Source organism: Gymnodraco acuticeps, unplaced genomic scaffold (assembly GCF_902827175.1).
Source record: "Gymnodraco acuticeps unplaced genomic scaffold, fGymAcu1.1, whole genome shotgun sequence".
Lineage (NCBI taxonomy): Eukaryota > Metazoa > Chordata > Actinopteri > Perciformes > Bathydraconidae > Gymnodraco > Gymnodraco acuticeps.
In genome coordinates, this window is record NW_022990029.1 from 833916 (window position 1) to 846680 (window position 12765).

The window sequence follows — 12765 nt, forward strand, 5'->3', positions numbered from 1 at the left end:
TGAGTTTGTGGTCGGAGAGGGGAAATGGGCAAGGGTGGAGGTCACCAAGTAGTAACAGACGTTGAGAGAGGGATGAGGCAAGTGTGAGGAATTCAGTGAAATCGGAGAGGAAGGAGGGATGAGGTTTAGGAGGCCGGTAGATGAGGATGACTGTCAGTGAGGGAGAGGCTTTGAAGGCAATGAATTCAAAGGATGATACTGAGGGGAGGGTTAGTTCTGTGATCTGGATGTTCTGATTGTGGATTACAGCAAGGCCGCCACCACGGCGGGAGGGGCGGGGTTTAGTGATGTATTTAAAGCCAGGGGGGGATGTTTGGTTGAGGGAGAAGAAGTCATCGGGCTGTTGCCAGGTTTTGGTGAGCAGAAGGAAATCAAGGGATTTTTCCAAGATTAGTTCATGGAGGATGAGGGCTTTCTTGTTGAGTGATCGGATGATAAGGAGGGAAATGTTAGTTGAGTGGGAGGGGCGTGGTGTGGTCACAGGCTGAAGAGGTAAGAGGTTGTCCAGGTTGACAGTGCGGGGAGGAATGTGAGATGGGGGGGGAGGAGCGGAGAGGAGGTGGAAGGAAGTGTGTTATTATCAGTTTTTGGTGGTTGAGGGCGGTGAAATCCACTCCAGGTATTTGGGCCAGCTCTGAGCTGAGGGCAGTGTAATCCACTCCAGGTATTTGGGCCAGCTCTGAGCAGAGGGCAGTGGATCCACTCCAGGAATTTGGACCAGCTCTGAGCAGAGGGCGGTGGAATCCACTCCAGGTATTTGGGCCAGCTCTGAGCAGAGGGCGGTGGAATCCACTCCAGGTATTTGGGCCAGCTCTGAGCAGAGGGCAGGAGAATCCACTCCAGGTATTTGGGCCAGCTCTGAGCAGAGGGCGGTGGAATCCACTCCAGGTATTTGGGCCAGCTCTGAGCAGAGGGCGGTGGAATCCACTCCAGGTATTTGGGCCAGCTCTGAGCAGAGGGCAGTAGAATCCACTCCAGGTATTTGGGCCAGCTCTGAGCAGAGGGCAGTGGGATCCACTCCAGGAATTTAGACCAGCTCTGAGAAGAGGGCAGTGGAATCCACTCCAGGTTTTCGGTACAGCTGGTATTGTAACGGACCTGTGGTGGGTGTATAATATGGAGTGGTGGGTGTATAATATGGAGTAATAAGTGCGCTCAGATGACATGACAGTTGTGGGACATGGCGGTTAGTCGACCAGATAGATGCTATGGATGATTTTCCGGACTGGGAGTAAAGACATCTGTGTTTGGAACCTCTATGGACATACCTCGGTCTGCGTAGAAGCCCGAGGCAATTGATTACAGACAAGCTTAGAGGAAGCGCAGAAAAGTTATTGAGATTAAAAAGTTGGGAGACAGAGTATCGTAACATCGTAGTGCCGCGGTAGGATGCTAGCGTTAGCACAGCGCTGGCTATGGTTGTAGACCAGCGGCGCTGAAAGTGGAGCTGTTGGCAGCTGTCAGACAGGATGAGAGGTCAGTTGCAGCAGGCTGTCCTTTACAGCAGATAGGGGGACCGGCAGGAGCGGGAGGTTTACAGAACCAGAGTCAGGGCCCACGGGGAGGGGCAGGACGAAGAATGGGGCTGGTTATTTGATGGATGGAGCAGCGTTAGCAGACGGCTACAATGGCAGGTGTAGTAGGGGTAGAAAACCAAAGCGTCCGTCAAAAATGGCAATCGGGTGTAACAAATATGTCCAGATCAGAACACAAAAGCCACAGAATAGTTAGAAAACTATAGCAGTAGAAAGTGGTCAGAAACTCTTAGATTAACACAAAGAAAGACGAGATTTTCGGACAGAGAAGCGGCGAACAGTCAGCGCCAGCGTCCTCTCACGCCGTGGAAAAAAGGTAGATGTATACACACACACACACACACACACACACACACACACACACACACACACACACACACACACACACACACACACACACACACACACACACACACACACACACACACTCAATTGCTGTTACAATAAAATACTTTCAATACAAATCCTTATGACTCATTTGGCTTGATTCTCAGTGAACGGGTCAATTTGACCCTGAACAGAAGAGGTGTCTCGTCTCTATTTATCAACATCAACCAATTGTAAAAAAAGTTGGAACATTTTAAAATTAATTTAAAAAATGTTATGTTATGCAAAACTAATGTATTGTAGTGCCAGGAAAAGGGAGTCGGAGGCAGTGTATTAAGAACAGAGTTCCAATCTTTATTAGCCATTAATAACAGAGAGGTTATCGCATGAACTGCTCTGCTTGACGAGCTAGCAGGAATGGAAGCTAACGCTACAGGTGTTCCCGCAGAGGTGCCCAGTACGTCAATGCTGGTAGATCGCGAGTCATTCTTAAAAAAAAAAATCCAGCTCCGTTAAAATAGACAAAACAGGTTTTGATCCCTCCTCCCTTGGCCTCCCTGCCACTTAATTCAGGAGTTTACTTGATTGACAGAAAAAGCGACCTATCGCTTTCCAGTCTGTTAACCCAGAATGCAAAGCGATACAAAATCAGTCAAGTGCCGGGAAAACTCAAATTAAGTTAAAGAGACAAACAAGAGACAAACAACAAAATGAGTGCGGGACCGAGCAAGAAGCTAAAGACAAACCACTTCCACCCAGAATGGGAGGAAGAATATTTGTTTGTGATGTCACATTCAAAGGTTATTTGCCTTATTTGTAAAGCAAGCGTCGCTCTGCCAAAGAAAGGTAACGTGGAGAGGCATTATCGGAGTGTTCACAGGCATATGACAGCGACTTCCCTCCGAGTAGCGAGTTGAGAAAGAGAAAGGTCTGTATTATTGCTACACAAACATTATCTTGCAGTCTTAGTGTCGCCAACTCGTTTCTAACATGCAAAAAGACAAACAAATGCGTCTATGGTCGGTGTATTTTCAATCTTTCCGATCCAGACGAGATCTCTCTCTCCCCCGTCTGTGCGCGAGGGGGCGGGGCAGTTTACACACACTCGGCTGCTACATGCAGAAACACACGGCGGGGATGGCGGAGAGAAGCGCTCCAAGGTGAGGTTACCAGTGCTTGAATTGGAATGAAAAAGGTGCCAGTACTCTAAAATCAGCAACTTTTTCAAGTCAATTTTATATATACAGCCCACAAACAAGAATTTGGCTACTATAATGCTGGTGGGTTTGTCTCTTTACTACTGTATATTTTAGAAAGGTTCACTGTACTTAACATTTTTTATGATAGGCAGCGGATATGGCTAAAGCTCAGTAAGGTCAATATTAACTGAAAATATAGCAATCAAAGTCTAGATCTTCTGCTGAAGACACATGAAGCAGAGACCTTTCAGGTGAGAGCCCCTCTGGTGGTGTTCAACATTAATGACAAGGAAACAAAGCTCTGGTCAGAAGCATTTTTTATAAAAAGCTTTAACAAAATTAAGTATTTCTGTACATTTTGAATGCAATCTAACTTTCCAACTCAAAAAACGAAAAACGAAAAAGTGCCAAAAGTCTTCTCACATGGCTGAGCTGCTTTGCAATATACTTCACCACTGAAGAATACAAATATGTATAAAGTAAACTATGATGCAATCTAACTTGCCAACTCAGAAAAATGATAAAGAGCATGAACAAAGAACATGTAAAAACAAATGCAAAATTTGCACAATCTAAAATGAGAAACTGTAACTGCAAGTAACAAAGTCTGAGCCATGGTAAAGAGTTACATTGAACACCAAGCTGATCAGATAACTCCCTGGTTGGTCTGAAGTCCTTCTATCTCCAGGATCTGTACAAATCGGCACATTATGCCAAAAGTCTTCTCACTGGGTGAGCTGCTTTGCAATATACTTCACATTGTTAGAAAAGGCTCCAGAAGGCCTTGGGGACATCAGTATCAGGGGCTGGAGCTGGACAGGCTCTTTCATCAGCACTTCTCCATCCCTTTGCCAGCCAGGACCTCACATACTGTTCCGGATTGAACTGTCCTAGTGATGGTCCATTACATTTAATGAAAACCAGGCTGGACAGTCGGCTGACAGAGAGAGCATTCCTTTTTGCAGTAAGGATATCGTTCATGCAGCTGAATGCCCGCGATGGTTCGGACTGCTTTCAGTAGAGGCTCCATGGCAGCAGGTGTACGGGATGCCCTGGTTTCCTTGTATTCGCGAAAGCCCTGAACAGTCTCTCTCCTGTCCACATTCAGCACTTCGCACAAACGTAGCACCTCTACGTCCCCATACTGTACGTCTAACTCCTCTTCAGGCCAACTTCCAGGATGGATAACTTTCATGTCCTGGATTAGCTGATTGTCCCGGGCCTCCCGGCCATGTAATGGGATTTCTCTTGTGCTGACATGAGAGGAGGTTGTGGAAGTCATTCTGTGTCTCAGATTCTCTACCATACTGCGGAAAAACTGACCTGCATGAATCTGTACAAGCCTGCCATTCTCACGCAGGGCAACACCCTTGAAGGACTTCTTAGCTAGAGCTGTATGAACTGTAGTCATGTGTGGGCCAGGCATGGTGACCATGGATTCAAAAACTCGTATTTCTCGAGTTAAGAGCCTATCTGCTGTAGGCAGTGTCATCTCTCTTTTTTGGAGTTGCCGAGAGAGGTCGCTGAGCTCTGTGAGCGCATCGTACATCAGTCCCAGATTGCTGACAAACGTTGCAGATGTGAGCACATCATCCAGGCCCTTGTACTTTGCTCTGTCTCTGGAATCCCTGCCCGTGTCGTTTGCAGCATTTGTGAAGTGATCATGAAGCACTCGGTAGTTTTCCCAGACTGCTCTGACGCTCCTTTCACTTGAAGCCACCCAGCGGATGGACAAAACACGCCCTATCACCAGGAGACGCTGTCCGACTGCTTGCGCACACTGCGCTAACTGCCTCTGATTTTTGGGGGAGGCATGGAACAAGGAATAGAGTTTGTCAAAAAAGATCTGGAAATGATTGAGCCCTGAGACCTCCTTGACCACATCCCCAACTGCCAGCTCTAGACGATGATTGGAGCAGTGCCACACAAACAGGCTTGGGAATTTACTACACAACTGGGTAGCAACGCCTGTTCTCTTCCCTAGCATGACTGAAGCCCCATCACATGCAAAAGAAACGAAACACTGACCTAAAAAGTCCTCGTTAAAATCTCTTCCAAGACACTCCATTAACGCCTTTGTGATGTCATCAGCCGTTGTTCCATCCAACTCGATCAGCTCCCAAAAAAACGTTTCGGGCTCAGCATCAGCTAATGCTGAGCGTAGACACACAACAAGCACCGTTTTACCACTAATAGTGGTAGATTCATCGACCAAAACACAGAGTTTTCTTTGGTTTTCTGTAATGTCTTTTGCCATTTATTTCTTCAGCTCATGAGCTATGTGGTCGATGATTTCGCCACAGATTTTATTGGAGTGCAAAACCCTGCCCACGTTCAGCCCATTCAGTTTCTGTACATTCAAATCAATTGGCATGTCTGTGAATGGCCGGCTATGTTTGCCAATTTTATATGCCGTTCGAAAAACTCTGATAGTGGTGTCTAATTCAGATTTATGCATAGACTGCACTTGATGTTGAATAGTTTCACGTGAAGCAGATGTAAGGATGTCAGCAGCTTTTACATGGGCTTGTGATTCTTTATGTTCTTTGATTTTTTTTTCTCAGGCTAGCTTGTTGTTTGCCCTTGTCAACACCGAAATGAGACACTGCACACTCACCCCATTCAGTTGACAGTTTCAGTCCTTGTCCAGTGTGTATTCCCAAAGACTTGACATCTCTGCATATCCGACATCCTAGCTTCTTATCTTTAAGAAGGAGCCATGCATTGGTCTTGCAAAAATATTGCACCTGGTCCGTTGTCCAGCAGTCAGGTGCATCGCTTTGCCCGGTGTTGGTGGTGGCAGTTGCGCCAGCAGCAGCTAACGTAAGAGGCTCTGGAGGAGGCGGCGGAGCTAGTGCTAATGCTAATGCACTAGAACTTGGAGCAGGAGGATCAACCAAAGAAAGCTCCCCATCAGACACAATTTCCAACACAGGCACAGCATTCTCTGTATTTGAAGTTTCTTCCGGCGACAACCGCTGTCTTTTTGCACTTTTATTAATCCACGCTAACATTTTAGAAATGCTAATTTGTGACGTGACTTGCTTTCCTTCTCTCGGGGGCGTGCCTGCTCTGTTCTATCACTCTACATAGCCACCCACTGGGTGGGAGTTGCACTGCATAAACACAACACACGTGCATCTAGGTATGTAAATTGTAAAGCATTAAAACATGGTTTTACTAACAGTTTTCAGTATGTTGTTACTTCGGCATTATTATTATTATTATTTTGAAACGTGTATTACTATTAAATCACGGTCAAATAGGTTAATTTTGACATAGTCGTTTCCACCACAGTATTTACATGGAGAAGATAAGCCCCGCCCCCTCTCCAGCACGTTCTGTTTGAATGACAGGAGTAAACAGCTGACAGCCGCTGTGAAACTCCAGCGGTTAGAGCGATGAGAATGTCCGTTCGGCACCTCATGACGCATCTACTGAGTACCGGGCGGCTGTATATATATATATGGATGTATAATAAGAACGGCGGGAGAGTGTTGAGTACTGGCACGGTGCATGAGTACCGGAGTACCGCCAGCATGCCGGTACTGAGCAAGAAGTGCCGGTACTCCATGGGTCAGAACCAGAAGTGCCGGTACTGCGTACCGGTGAGTACCGGCCCAATTCCAGCACTGGAGGTTACATGTTACCCGTCTTGAGGAGGACAATGCTCCTTGCCAAGAGAGTTCAGCATGTGAGGGCGGGAACACGAGCAATGTGTCGAAACATTTATCAAAAGCGCTCCACATCCAGACGGAGGAATGCACCGGGTTCAACTGTCTTTCTAGCAGCTCTGTAGCCCCGTCCACGAGTAACGTTTCCCCGTCAGGTGTTATGTATGCTAGCAGCAACACACGGAGTTAACTCAATGATACAAACATGGGTTAATGATTAGAGGAAACTGAGTTACTCTTTATTTTGTTAAAGTTTCAGCTATTCTGTTCACAGTTCTGTCATCAGATTATTTAATAGGATTTGTTAAAACATTGTTGTTTCTTTTGATGCGAAATATTATTTATTTTATTTAAATAAAAAGCAATGTTAGTTTTGTAAACAATTTGTTAATTTAATAATATATGTATTTTTGAATCAAGTATTCATCTTTATTGTCTTCATTGTTAGTTTCCACATGCCTAAAACAACCTCAAGCTACATCTAAAAGTTGATGGCTAAATAAGAGCGTTTGAGAAATTGTGCAAGGCATACAGTAATAGTCTGAATAGTCGATTAGTCGTTTCATTAATCGATAGATTAATCGATTATCAAATGAGTCGTTTGTTGCAGCCCTATTATCCCATGTATAAATAAAACGTGTTATTCAGCAACCCTTGCAATTTGGGATTTTATTTTTGGTTGGTAGACCTCGGTGAGCTGGTCATTTCAAAAGTAGCTCACCAGCCCAAAAAGTGTGGGCACCCCTGCACTAAAGGGTCCGTGTGGCAACACAATACGAGAGGTGAATTATGTCCAATAACGTGTCACCACACATGCCCCCCCTGAATTCACGTGTAAACAAAATCCGTATGGCGGGGAGGAACAATCCGCCTGCCCCCACGAGACCTGCGCACCGGAGTCGGTACAGCGACCTCCGCCCGTGCGGCCCCTGACAGAGGAGGGCCCGGAACAAACAGCGGCCGCATGATGTGTGCGGCCCGGGCGATGAAACGGTGGTAGAAAGTCACCATCCCCAGAAACTCACGGAGCGACCCGGCTGTGAGCGGGCGAGGAAAAGCCGCAACAGCCTCCACCTTCGCTGGCAGAGGTGTCGCACCGCCCTTGGTGACGCGGTGCCCCAGGAAATCGATGTCCGACACCCCGAACAGGCACTTTGCAGGATTGATGATTAATCCGTGTTCGTTGAGCCGTGTGAAAAGGGTTCGGAGGTGGGACAGGTGCTCTTGCACTGAAGCGCTGGCGACGAGTATGTCGTTGAGGTAGACAAACACAAACGGCAGGTCCCGCAGCACCGAATCCATCAGGCGCTGGAACGTCTGAGCGGCATTCTTGAGTCCAAAAGGCATCCGCAGGAACTCAAAAAGTCCAAAAGGCGTTATCACTGCTGTCTTGGGAATGTCCAGGGGGTGCATGGGCACCTGGTGGTATCCACGCACCAGGTCCACCTTGGAAAACATCCCCGTACCGGCCAGATGCGCCGAAAAGTCCTGAATGTGCGGCACCAGATAGCGGTCAGGCGTAGTGGTGTCGTTGAGTCGGCGGTAATCCCCGCACGGGCGGAACCCGCCGTTCGGTTTGGGAACGACGTGCAGGGGGGAAGCCCAAGGACTGTCGGAGCGGCGGACAATGCCCAGGCGCTGCATGGTTGCGAACTCCGCCCTCGCTACAGCCAGCTTAGAAGGGTTCAACCGCCGGGCCCTGGCGTAGACAGGAGGCCCCCCGGTAGTGACGTGGTGTTCCACGCCATGCTTGGTGGTAAGCGCAGAGAAGGTGGGTAGCGACAGGTCTGGAAACTCGGCCAACAGTCTGAAAAACGTGTCTGCCCCTGACAGCGAGCCTGACAGCCCGTCGTACGCTGCGCTGCCAAGTGTGCACACGAGGGAAGAAAACGTTAAGGCATCAACCAAACGCCTATTCTTAACGTCCACTAAGAGTCCATGAGCACACAAAAAATCCGCTCCGAGGAGGGGAAAAGAAATGTCCGCTGTCACGAAATCCCAGCTGAAACACTGTCCTCCGATGCACAGATACATAGGCCTCACGCCGTACGTGCGAATGGGACCGCCGTTAGCCGTCGTCAATCGCGGTCCGTGCCCCCCACGGGCGACGTCTTCACTCGACGCTGGAACTACGCTCCGTTGAGCGCCCGTGTCACACAGAAACAGGCTCCCCGAAACGCTGTCGCTGACGAAGAGGAGCCTGCACGTGCCGCCGACGCTCAGAGCCACTACTGAGCGCCGGCCCCTCCGTTTCCCGGGGGTTTGTAGCTGCACGGAGCGATGCATCTCTTCGCCCTTGTCCCGAAACGTGCGTGGTAAACGCACTCTCCGACGTCTCCACGCCGGCTCGCCACAGCCATGTCCGGCCTCCGCCACGCTTTCTTGACTGCAGGTGGGCCGCTGAGCGTCGCGGCTAACGTCTCTGCACCGGGCTGTTGCGTAGCCAGGAAAAAACGATCCGCTTCCTCAGCCAAAGCACGGGGCTCCGTGACAGGCGTGTTGGCCAACGCCGTCTGTACCCAGGGAGGCAAGTGACGCAGGAAAATCTCCGTGAATAAAATCCGGGGATCTTCCCCCCCTAGCAGATTTAGCATTTTCTCCATTAGCTGGGATGGCTTGCTGTCTCCTAGGCCTTGAATGTCAAGTATCTGGCGGGCCCTCTCCTTAGCAGATAAGCTAAATGTCTTAAGGAGAAGGGCCTTAATCGCCTCATATTTGCCATGATGTGGGGGGGCTGCGATGAATCCCACCAACCTGGACGACGCAGAGCTGCCCAGCGCTGCTACCACATGGTAGTATTTCAGGTTCCCATCACGGACCTGTCGGCAGGCGAAGTGCGCCTCCACATGTGCGAACCATGCCTCCGCGGCGTGCTCCCAGAATTCCGGCAGCTTTACGAACACATCGCGTTCAGCCATGCTCGTTAATTTCCCGGAAACTTTCTCGGAAAAGTCAAGGTCACCAGTGTAGTGCCAGGAAAAGGGAGTCGGAGGCAGTGTATTAAGAACAGAGTTCCAATCTTTATTAGCCATTAATAACAGAGAGGTTATCGCATGAACTGCTCTGCTTGACGAGCTAGCAGGAATGGAAGCTAACGCTACAGGTGTTCCCACTAAAGGGTCCGTGTGGCAACACAATACGAGAGGTGAATTATGTCCAATAACGTGTCACCACAGTATTTTATATCAAGGTTTTTCCAATTCTGGGGCTTCTGACCATTTTTGGATAATTAAACATGCACTGGGTCAAAGTGAACCACGAATATTATTGCTGTTACAAAAAACGAATATAACAGATTGACCTATAGTGATACAAGCGGCCGAGATGGGTTTTCTCCGCAGGGTGGCTGGTGTCTCCCTTAGGGATAAGGTGAGAAGTTCGGTCATCAGGGAGGGACTCGGAGTTGTGCCGCTCCTCCTTCGCGTCGAAAGGAGCCAGTTGAGGTGGTTCGGGCACCTAGTTAGGATGCCACCTGGGCGCCTCCCTAGGGAGGTGTTCCAGGCACGTCCAGCTGGGAAGAGACCAAGGGGTAGACCTAGGACCAATTATAGGTGTGTGTTTTCATTTTAACTATGTAATTTATCCTTGCTTAGAGGACAGCATAACTAAAAAATGGCTCAACTTACCCCACTCTCCTCTATATGTATAACTAGACTGCCTATACAGTATGAACAATGAAGTCACTGCTTTATTTATGCAGATAACTTTATGTTGAGTATTCATGGAGCAGCTACAATGTTAGCTGAGCCTAGGCCTAATTGGTCTGACTCCATTTAGAAAACAGGAATTTATTTATTTTGTTATTTCTGCATCCTTTTGACATTTATTCCAATTAAATCACAGCTAAATCTGTTTATAGTGAATGCATACCAACCTAGTGCACCAGATTATTTAAGCAGATGTGTGCTTTGTGAACAGTTTGGTGAAATTCACTGAATTTCCTTCTCGATACTTTTCATATGTACCGAACACAAAGGAATCATAGAAAACAAAAACCTCTGGTAATAAACCCTTTCTTCTTGATTTCTGGATGTATACATCAGTGAGCCCTTTAACAGCTCAACAGCAGACATACTGTACAAAATGAATGCATTTGACACCTATTTGCCTTGATGGGTGTATCTAAAGAGTTTGAGGGAAATCATATACTTTGAACTCATCAGAAAAGACTCAGGGGAAAAATTGTATTTTGAAAATGAGGGCACTGATCCTGTAGGCAGAAGCCCTTCAGTTGCATTAATTTGCTATTTTTTGCATGCGGCCTGAAACGTTTGGATGAGCTCTCTAGAGGTTGTCGTCAGCCTCACTATGGCAGTGCCTACCACTTCAGTCTGTAGTGCTTTTCCACCATCAGAGAGCTCTGCATGTCTGTATGTGTGACTGCCAGTGTGTTGGATTTGCAGGGAGCATGGTTCAAAATCATCTTCAAACAGTCGCTGACACGCTATTGTGCAGAACATGCTGCGTCAAATGAGAATGGATCAGAGCTTCAAAAGTGTGAAAGTATGGGAAAATATGGGCAATCATGTCATTTGACCTGTCAATCAACAGTGTACTCACCAGGACATTGTGTTGGTGAATGTGTATGTTTGTGTGTGTGTGTGTGTGTGTGTGTGTGTGTGTGTGTGTGTGTGTGTGTGTGTGTGTGTGTGTGTGTGCGTGTGTGTGTGTGTGTGTGTGTGTGCGTGCGTGCGTGTGTGTGTGTGTGTGTGTGTGTGTGTGTGTGTGAGACACATCCAGACACAGAAGAGGTTTCCAGTTCTTCAATCAGATTTACAAATACCTTATCATTTATGCAATTAGCTGCATACAAGTTTCAATAAGTGTCTTGGGGCCTTTGTTTACTTTACCTGCAAAGAGGACCAGTCATTTAATTATTGAAGTTTCTTCGGTAGCCTATATTTAGTCATATTCTAATGAGAAGACAGTTTAGTACCCTTTTAATATTTAAATGGATATGTTAATGTTCATAATATCTTCAAAAGGGAATGGATATTTGACATCATCAACGACAAGTTGTCTATCTTTGGAGAATATCAGTGACCTCCACCTATTGACTTCCTCTACAGAGGAACTTATATGTAACTTTTGCACTTACATTTTTTTAAACATGGTTGGGAGGCATGCTTTTATGTCACTGGCTGTAACATCCACTCCTATGCCCAACAAACAAAACAAAAAAAAAGACCATGGGAATACATTTTATTAATCTAAACTAACAGGGACACGAGCAAACATCAGCAAGAGACGCTAAATGTGTTGGATGAACAAGAGTAACACAAACGACTACACTGGGAATATGATTTAAAACCAACACATCCTCACTCCCAGGTCGGCCTATGTTGACGTGATGTCAAGTCCCCTGTGTCGGCTTTTTCCAACGCAAGGGGGGGGGGCCCTTAGCGTACATTTTCAACTTTCCGGGATGTCCATAGTCTTCTATATAGCTCCCTAAACGTATGTTGTAGACGACTTGAGATCGCAAGCGAATGCTACCCGCAGATCCATTCTCACAGCGTTTATCAACCTTTTTCTTACTCAATATCAAGCCACACTTATTGTTTTTACTTCTTCATTTTAATTGAATAATGTAGGACTTTTGTTGCCGTCAGTTATGGGGAGAGGAGGGGCTCAGAATACTGAAATCTGTATCTGCATTAATGGTCGTGCCGTTGTGCGATTAAGTGATTGCGCAACAATTTACAAACTCTTCAACTACAACCCTAATTATATTTTAAAACATTTTAGAAGGCCTCACGAAATATTTTAATGTAAATTCAAATGTAAATGTGAAGGGATGTGTGTAATGTGGTGATTGACATTATTCACCCACGGATCTATGGGTTGGGGTATTGTTGCGCACGGACATTTTAGTTAACCGGACTTCCTGTTGATGTGAAATACGAAAACATTTTTTAAAAATAAAATAATACTTTATTCCGAGTGTGCTTGCTTTTCTCTTAGGAGGTCATCATATAACGGAATTGTAATACACGGTTCGGCTGCATTAAATATTACATATCTGCCGTA